Source organism: Lupinus angustifolius, unplaced genomic scaffold (assembly GCF_001865875.1).
Source record: "Lupinus angustifolius cultivar Tanjil unplaced genomic scaffold, LupAngTanjil_v1.0 Scaffold_2_142, whole genome shotgun sequence".
NCBI classification, from domain to species: domain Eukaryota; kingdom Viridiplantae; phylum Streptophyta; class Magnoliopsida; order Fabales; family Fabaceae; genus Lupinus; species Lupinus angustifolius.
The window spans coordinates 26-9,648 of NW_017716551.1; the positions used below are offsets into that span (position 1 = coordinate 26).

Here is a 9,623-nt window from a genome sequence, read left to right on the forward strand (position 1 = left end):
CCACTAATACCTAACAGACTTCCCAGGAGGTCACCCATCACAGTACTACTCACGTCCGAGCATGCTTCATTGTGAATTTTTTAGGGGATCCAGTGTATTAGTTCTGGTACGATCGCACCTCCACGTATACATGAGATCAAATTCTTTAAGCTGTAATTCCTAGGCTTCTCTCCAAGGCTGAGAAATGCTTCATTTTCGACATGCCGCTAAAAAATAGCCAATCAAACATGAGCCACACCCTATTATCTAGAAATTCCACCGTCTAGATCCCTTTCAAATCCGGTAATACTATAAGCGCGCCTCTAGAGGAAAAAAGAGGTGCAACACGAGGACTTCCCAAGATGTCACCCATCCAAGTACTACTCTCGCCCGAGCACGCTTATCTGCGGAGTTCTTATGGGATCCGGTGAATTAGTGCTGGTATGATCACACCGACAAGTATACGCCCGAACAAATTATTTAAGCTCTAACTCTTGAGCTTCTCTCCAAGGCTGAGAAATGCTGCATTTTCGACAGGCGGCTAGAAAAAAGCCAATTCAACATAGCATGATCGAACAAGAACCAAATCCTATTCTCGGGAAATTCCACCCTCTGTATCCCTTTCGAGTACGGTAATACTCCAGGCGCACCTCTTGAGAAAAAAAGAGGTGAAACACGAGGATTTCCCTAGAGGTCACCAATCCTAGTACTACTCTCACCCAAGCACGCTTAACTGTAGAGTTTTGATGGGATCTGATGCATTAGTGCTGGTATGAATGCACCTGTAAGTATACGTGCGACAAATTCTTTAAGCCCTAATTACCGAGCTTCTCAGAAAGGCTGAGAAACGCTTCATTATCGACAGGTGGCTAGAAAAAAGCCAATTGAACATGGCATGATAGAACAATAGCCAAACCCTATTCTCGGGAAATTCCACCCTTTGCATCCCTTTCGAGTACGATAATACTCTACGCACGCCTCTGGAGAAAAAAAGAGGTGAAACACGAGGACTACCTAGGAGGTCACCCATCCTAATACTACTCTCGCCCAAGCACGCTTAACTACGGAGTTCTGATGGGATCTGGTGCATTAGTGCTGGTATGATTGCACCTTCAAGTATACGTGCAATAAAATTATTTAAGCTCTAATTCCGAGGCATCTTTCCAAGGCTGAAAACCGCTTCATTTTCGACAATCCGCTAGAAAAAAGCCAATCGAACATGAGCCACACCCTATACTCGGGAAATTCCACCGTCTGGACCCCTTTCAAATCCGGTAATACTTTAACCGCGCCTCTAGAGAAAAAAAGAGGTGCAACACGAGGACTTCCCACGAGGTCACCCATCCTAGTAATACTCTCGCTCAAGCACGCTTGTCTACAGAGTTCTGATGGGATCCGGTGCATTAGTGTTGGTATGATCACACCTGCAAGTATACGCGCGATCAAATTCTTTAACCCCTAGTTCTTGAGCTTCTATCCAAACCTGAGAAATGCTTCCTTTTCGACAAACGACTAGAAAAAAGCCAAATGAACATGTAATGATCGAACAAGAACCAAACCCTATTCTCAGGAAATTCAACCCTTTGGATCCCTTTCGAGTCCAGTAATCATCCAGGCGCGCCTCAGGAGAAAAAAAGAGGTGAAACACGAGGTCTTCCCAGGAGGTCACCCATTCTAGTATTTCTCTCGCCCAAGCACACTTATCTGCAAAGTTTTGATGGCATCCGATGCATTAGTGGTGGTATAGTCACACCTGCAAGTATAAGCGCGATCAAATTCAATAAGCCCTAATTCCCCAGCTTCTCTCCAAGGATGAGAAATGCTTAATTTTCGACATGCGGCTAGAAAAAGCTAATTGAACATGCCATGATCGAACAAGAGCCAAACCCTATTCTTTGGAAATTCCACCCTCTGGATCCCTTTCGAGTCCGGTAATACTCTAGGCGCACCTCTGGAGAAAAAAAGAGAAGAAACACGAGGACTTCCAACGAGGTCACCCATCCTAGTACTACTCTCGTCCAAGCACGCTTGACTGCGGAGTTCAAATGGGATTCAGCGCATGGGTGTTGGTTTCATCGCACCTGCAATTATATGTGCGATCGAATTCTTTAAGCCATAATTCCTAGGCTTCTCTCCAAGGCTGAGAAACGCTTCGTTTTCGACACGCGAATAAAAAAAAGCCAATCGAACATGGCATGATCGAACAAGGGTCATACCCTATTCTCAGGAAATTCCAGCCTTGGGATCCCTTTTGAGTCTAGTAATACTCCATGAGCGCCTCTAGAGAAAAAAGATGTACAACGTGAGGACTTCCTAGGAGGTCACCCATTCTAGTACTACTCTCGCTCGAGTACGCTTCACTGTAGTGTTCTGATAGGATCTGGTGCACGAATGCTGGTATGATCGCACCTACAAGTATAAGCGCAATCAAATTCTTTAGGCCCTAATTACCGGGATACTCACCAATCGAACATGAATCAAACTTTAATCTCGGGAAATTCCACCCTCTAGATCCCTTTGAGTCCAATAATATACTAGGCATGCCTCTAGAGAGAAAATGAGGTGCAACACGAGGACTTCCTATGATGCCACCCATCCTAGTACTACTCTCACCCAAGCATGCTTAACTGTGGAGTTCTGATGGGATCTGGTGCATTAGTGTTGGTATGATCGCACCTACAAGTATACGAACGATCAAATTCTTTAAGCTCAAATTCCTAGGTTTCTCTCCAAGGCTGAGAAACGCTACATTTTCAATAGGCCGCTAGAAAAAAGGCAATCGAACATCAGCAATACCTTATTCTCGGGAAATTCCACCGTCTGGATCCCTTTCAAATCCGGTAATACTGTAAGCACACCTTTGGATAATAAAAGAGGTGCAACACGAGGACTTCCCAGGAGGACACCCATCCTAGTACTACTCTCGCCTAAGCACACTTATCTGCAGAATTCTGATGGGATTGGGTGTATTAGTGTTGGTATGATCGCACCTGCAAGTATACGTGCGATCAAATTCTTTAAGCTCTACTTCCTAGGATTCTCTCCAAGGCTGTGAAACCCTTCATTTTTGACAGGCCGCTAGAAAAAAGCCAATCGAACATGAGCCACACCATATTCTCGGGAAATTCCACCGTCTGGATCCCTTTCAAATCCGGTGATACTGTGAGTGCGCTTATAGAGAAAAAAATAGGTGCAACACGAGGAATTCCTAGGAGGTCACGCATCCTAGAACTACTCTTGCCCAAGCACGCTTGACTGCGGAGTTCTGATGGGTTCTAGTGCATTAGTGTTGGTATGATCCCACCTACAAGTATATGCGCGATCAAATTCTTTAACCTCTAATTCCTAGGCTTCACTCCAAGGCTGAGAAATGCTTCATTTTTGACACACGGCTAGAAAAAAGCCAATCGAACTTGAGCCACACCCTATTCTCGGGAAATTCCACCATCTGGATCACTTTCAAATTCGGTAATAGTGTAAGCGCACCTCTAGAGAAATAAATAGGTGCAACACGAGGACTTCCAATGAGGTCACCCATCCTAGTACTGCTCTCGCCCATGTACGCTTAACTGCAGAGTTTTGATGGGATCCGGTGTATTAGTGCTGGTATGATCGCACCTGCAAGTATATGCGCGATCAAATTACTTAAGCTCTAATTCCTAGGTTTCTCTCCAAGGCTGAGAAACGCATCATTTTCGACAGGCCGCTAGAAAAATCCAATTGAACATGAGCCACACCTTATTCCTGGGAAATTCCACCGTGTAGATCCCTTTCCAATCTAGTAATATTGTAAGCGCGCCTCTGGAGAAAAAAAGAGGTGCAACACGAGGACTTCCTAGTAGGTCACCCATCCAAGTACTACTCTCGCCCAAGCATGCTTATCTGCAAAGTTCTGAATGGATCCGGTGCATTAGTGTTGGTATGATCATACCTTCAAGTATACGCGCGATCAAATTCTTTACGCCCTAATTACTGGGCTTCTCACCAAGGCTGAGAAATGCTTCATTTTCGACAAGCGGCTAGAAAAAAGTCAATCGAACATGGCATGATCGAACATGAGCCAAACCCTATTCTCAGGAAATTCCACCCTCTAGATCCCTTTTGAGTCCCGTAATACTCCACGGGGGCCTCTGGAGAAAAAAAGAGGTGAAACACGATGACTTCCCAGTATGTCACCCATCCTAGTACTACTCTTGCCCAAGTATAGTTATCTATGGAGTTCTGATGGGATCTGGTGCATTAGTGCTGGAAGGATCGCACCTGCAAGTATATGTGCGATCAAATTCTTTAAGCCCTAATTCCTATACTTCCCTCCAAGGCTAAGAAACGCTTCATTTTCGACAGGCGTATAGAAAAAAGCCAATCGAATATGGGCCACACCCTCCAGTAATACTCCAAGCGCGCTTCTGGAGAAAAAAAGAGGTGCAACACGAGGACTGCCCAGGAAGTCACCCATCCTGGTACTACTCTAGACAAAGCGCGCTTCACTGCGGAGTTCTGATGGGATGCAGTGGATTAGTGCTGGTATGATCGCACCTGCAAGGATACGCGCAATCAAATTATTTAAACCCTAATTACCGGGCTTCTCACCAAGGCTGAGAAAAGCTTTTTTTCGACAGGCGGCTAGAAAAATGCCAATCGAACATGGCATGATCGAACATGAGCCAAACCCTATTCTCGGGAAAGTCCACCCTCTAGATCCCTTTCGAGTCCGGTAACACTCCAGGCGTGCCTCTGGAGAAAAAAAGAGGTGCAACACAAGGACTTCCTAGGAGGTCATCCATCGTAGTACTACTCTAGGCCAAGTGCGCTTAACTGCGGAGATCTGATGGGATCCGGTAAATTAGTGCTGGTATGATCGCACCTTCAAGTATACGCATGATCAAATTGTTTAAACCCTAATTATCGGGCTTCTCACCAAGGCTGAGAAAAGCTTGCCTTGGACAAACGGCTAGAAAAATGCCAATCGAACATGGCATGATCGAACATGAGCCAAACCCTATTCTCGGGAAATTCCACCCTCTAGATCCCTTCCGAGTCCGGCAATACTCTACGCACGCCTCTGGAGAAAAAAAGAGGTGCAACACGAGGAATTCATAGGAGGTCACTCATCCTAGTTCTACTCTCGCCCAAGCATGCTTATATGCGGAGTTCTGAAAGTATTCGGTGCATTAGTGTTGGTATGAGCACACCTGCAAGTATAAGCGCGATCAAATTCTTTAAACCCTAATTCCTATACTTCCCTCCAAGGCTAAGAAAAGCTTCGTTTTCGACAGACGCCTAGAAAAAAACCAATTGAACATGGCATGAATGAACAAGAGCCAAACCCTATTCTCGGGAAATTCCACCCTCTAGGTCCCTTTCGAATTCGGTAATACCCCAGGCACGCCTCTGGCGAAAAAAAGAGGTGCAACACGAGGACTTCCTAGGATGTCACCCATCCTAGTACTACTCTCTCCCAAGCACACTTAATTGTGGAGTTCTCATGCGATCTGGTGCATTAATGCTGGTATGATTGCACCTGCAAGTAGACGCGCCATCAAATTCTTTAAGCTCTAATTCCTAGACTTCTCTCCAAGGCTGAGAAATGCTTCATTTTCGACAGGCCGCTAGAAAAAATCCAATCGAACATCAGCCACACCCTATTCTCGGGAAATTCCATCGTCTGGATCCCTTTCAAATTTGGTAATCTTGTTAGCGCGCCTCTAGAGAATAAAAGAGGTGCAACACGAGGACTTCTCAAGAGGTCACCCATTCTAGTACTACTATCACCCAAGCAAGCTTATCTGCGGAGTTTTGATGGGATCCAGATCATTATTGCTGGTATGATCACACCTGCAAGTATACGCACGATCAAATTCTTTATGCCGTAATTATCGGGATTCTCACCAAGGCTAAGATACGCTTCATTTTCGACATGTGGCTAGAAAAACCCCAATCGAACATGGCATGATCGAACGTGAGCCAAACCCTAATCTTGACAAATTCGACCCTCTAGATGCCTTTCGAATCCGATAATACTCTACGCGCGCCTCTCGAGACAAAAAGAGGTGCAACACGAGGACTTCCCAAGAGGTCACCCATCCTAGTACTACTCTCGCCCAAGAACGCTTAACTACAGAGTTCTGATGGGATACGATGCATTAGTGCTGGTATGATCACACCTGCAAGAATACATGCGATCAAATTCTTTAAGCCCTAATTCATGAGCTTCTCTCCAATGTTGAGAAATGCTTCATTTTCGACAGCCAGCTAGAAAAAAGCCAATCGAACATGGCATGATCGAACATGAGCCACCCCCTCTTCTCGGGAAATTCCTCCCTCTAGATCCCTTTTGAGTCTGGTAATACTCCAGACGTGCCTCTGGAGAAAAAGCGGTGCAACACGAGAACTTCCAAGGACGTCACCCATCCTAGAACTACTCTCGCCCAAGCCCGCTTGACTGAGGAGTTCTGATGAGATCCGATGCATTATAAGCGCAATTAAATTCTATAAGCCATAATAACCGGGATTCTCGCCAATGCTGAGAAACGATTCATTTTCGACAAGTGGCTAGATAAAAGCCATTCTAATATGGCATGATCGAACATGAGCCAAACCCTGTGGATCTCTTCGAGTCCAGTAATAGTCCAGGCGCGCCTCTGGAGAGAAAAAGAGGTGAAACAAGAGTACTTCCCAGGAGGTCACCCATGCTTGTACTACTCTCTCCCGAGCATGCCAAACTGCGGAGTTCTCATGCGATCCGGTGCATTAGTGCTGGTATGATCGCACCTACAAGTATACGTGTGATCAAATTATTAAGCTCTAATTCTTAGGCTTCTCTCCAAGGCTGAGAAACGCTTCATTTTGGACAGGCCGCTAGAAAAAAGCGAATCGAACATGGGCCACACCCTATTCTCGGGAAATTCCACCATCTGGATCCCTTTCTAATCCGGTAATACCGTAAGCGCGCCTTTGGAGAAAAAAGAGGTGCCACACGAGGAGTTCCCAGGAGGTCACCCATCCTAGTACTACTCTCACTGAAGCACGCTTATCTGCGGAGTTCTGATGGGATTTGGTGCATTAGTGCTGGTATGATAACACCTGCAAGTACACGCGCAATCAAATTCTTTAAGCCCTAATTGCTGAGCCTCTATCCAAGGCTGAGAAATGCTTCATTTTCGAAAGGCGGCTAGAAAAAAGCCAATTGAACATGGCATGATCGAACAAGAGCCAATCCGATTTCTTGAGAAATTCTATCATCTGGATCCTTTTCGAGTCCAATAACACTCCAGGCACACCTCTGGAGAAAAAAAAAGGTGCAACACGAGGACTGCTCTAGAGGTCACCCATCCTAGTACTACTCTCGCCCAGGCATGCTTATATGCAGAGTTCTAATGGGATTTGGTGCATTAGTGCTGGTATGACCGCACCTGTAAGTATATGTACGATCACTTTCTCTAAGCCCTAATTCCTAGGCTGCTCTCCAATGCTGAGAAACGCTTCATTTTTGAAATGCGGCTAGAACAAAGCAATCGAACTTGAGCCATACCCTATTCTTGGGAAATTTCTCCCTCTGGGTCCCTTTTGAGTCTTGTAATACTCCAGGTGCACCTCTGGAAAAAAGAAGAGGTGCAACACGAGGAATTACCAGGATGTCAACCATCCTAGTACTACTCTCGCTGAAGCACGTATATCCTCAAAGTTCTGATGGGATCTGGTGCATTAGTGCTGGTATGATCACACCTGCAAGTATAAGCACGATCAAATTCTTGAAGCCCTAATTCCTGAGCATCTCTCCAAGGTTAAGAAATGCTTCATTTTCGACAGGCGGATAGAAAAAAGCTAATTGAACATAGCATGATCCAACAAGAGCCAAACCCAATTTTGGAGAAATTCCACCCTCTGGATCCCTTTTGAGTCCTATAATACTCCAGGCGCGCCTCTAGAGAAAAAAAGAGGTGCAACACGAGGACTTCCCAGGAGGTCACCCATCCTAGTACTACTCTCACCCAAGCACACTTATCTGCGGAGTTCTGATGGTTTCTGGTGCATTAGTGCTGATATGATCGCACCTGCAAGTATATGTGCGATCAAATTATTTATGCCCTATTTGATAGGCTTCTCTCTAATGCTGAGAAACGCTTCGTGTTCGACAAGCGGCTAGAGAAAAGCTAATCGAACATGAGCCACATCCTATTCTCCGGAAATTCCTCCCTCTGGATCCTTTTAGAGTCTGGTAATACTCAAGGCGTGCCTCTAGAGAAAAAAAGGTGCAACACCAGAACTTCCCAGGAGGTCACCAATGCTAGTACTACTCTCGCCCAAGCGTGCTTGACTGTGGAGTTCTCATGCGATCCGATGCATTAATGCCGGTATGATCGCACTTGTAAGTATAAGCGCAATTAAATTCTTTAAGCCCTAATAATTGGCATTCTCACCAACCGAACATGGCATGATCGAACATGAACCAAGCCCTAATCTCGGGAAATTCTACCCTGTTGATCCCTTCGAGTCCAGTAATAGTCCCGGCGCGCCTCTGGAGAGAAAAAGAGGTGAAAAACGAGGACTTCCCAGGAGGTCACCCATCCTTCTACTACTCTCTCCCAAGCACACCTAACTGCGGAGTTCTCATGCGATTCGGTGCATTAGTGCTGGTATGATCGCACCTGCAAGTATACGCGCGATCAAATGCTTTAAGCTCTAATTCCTAGGCTTCTCTGCAAGGCTGAGAAACACTTCATTATCGACAGGCCGTAAGAAAAAAGGCAATCGAACATGAGCCATACCCTATTCTCTGGATATTCCACCGTATGGATCCCTTTCAAATCCAGTAATACTTTAAGCGCGCCTCTGCAGAAAGAAATAGGTGCAACACGAGGAGTTCCCAGTAGATCACCCATTCTAGTACTACTATCACCCAAGCAGGCTTCTCTGCGGAGTTCTGTATGGATCTGCTGCATTAGTGCTGGTATGTTCACACCTGCAAGTATACGCGCCATCAAATTCTTTAAGCCCTAATTACCGGGCTTCTCACCAAGGCTGAGAAACCTTCATATTCAACAGCCAACTAGAAAAAGCCAATCGAACATGGCATGATTGATCATGAGCCAAACCCTAATCTCGGGAAATTCCAGCCTCTGGATCACTTTGAGTCCAGTAATACTCTTGGCACGCCTCTAGAGAATAAAAGAGGTGCAACACGAGGACTTCCCAGGAGGTCACCCCTCCTCGTACTACTCTCAACCAAGGACGCTAAACTGTAGAGTTCTGATGGAGTCCCGTGCATTAGTGTTGGTATGATCGCACCTGCTAGTATAAGTGCGATCAAATTCTTTAAGGCCTTATTCTTGAGATCTCTCAAAGGCTGAGAAATGCTTCATTTTAGACAGGCGTCTAGAAAAAAGCCAATTAAACATGGTATGACCAAACAAGAGCCAAACCCTATTCTTAGGAAATTCCATCCACTAGATCCCTTTCGAGTTCGGCAATACTCCAAGCGCACCTTAGGAGAAAAAAGAGGTGCAATATGATGACTTCCCAAGAAGTCACCCATCCTAGTACTACTATCGCCCAAGCATGCTTATCTGCGGTGATCAGATGGGATCCGATGCATTAGTGTTGGTATGACCGCACCTACAAGTATATGTGCGATCAAATTCTTT

At 45.5% G+C, this 9,623-nt stretch overlaps 1 long non-coding RNA gene across 1 annotated transcript; it reads left to right on the forward strand.

The window, feature by feature from the left end:
* Window positions 1–1,364: 1,364 nt before the first annotated feature.
* On the forward strand, window positions 1,365–7,264 carry LOC109337154. Its single transcript, XR_002106406.1, has 3 exons — window positions 1,365–1,377; window positions 6,030–6,125; window positions 7,254–7,264. It is a non-coding gene; the product is annotated as an uncharacterized LOC109337154 (long non-coding RNA).
* The last annotated feature ends 2,359 nt before the right edge of the window (window positions 7,265–9,623 follow it).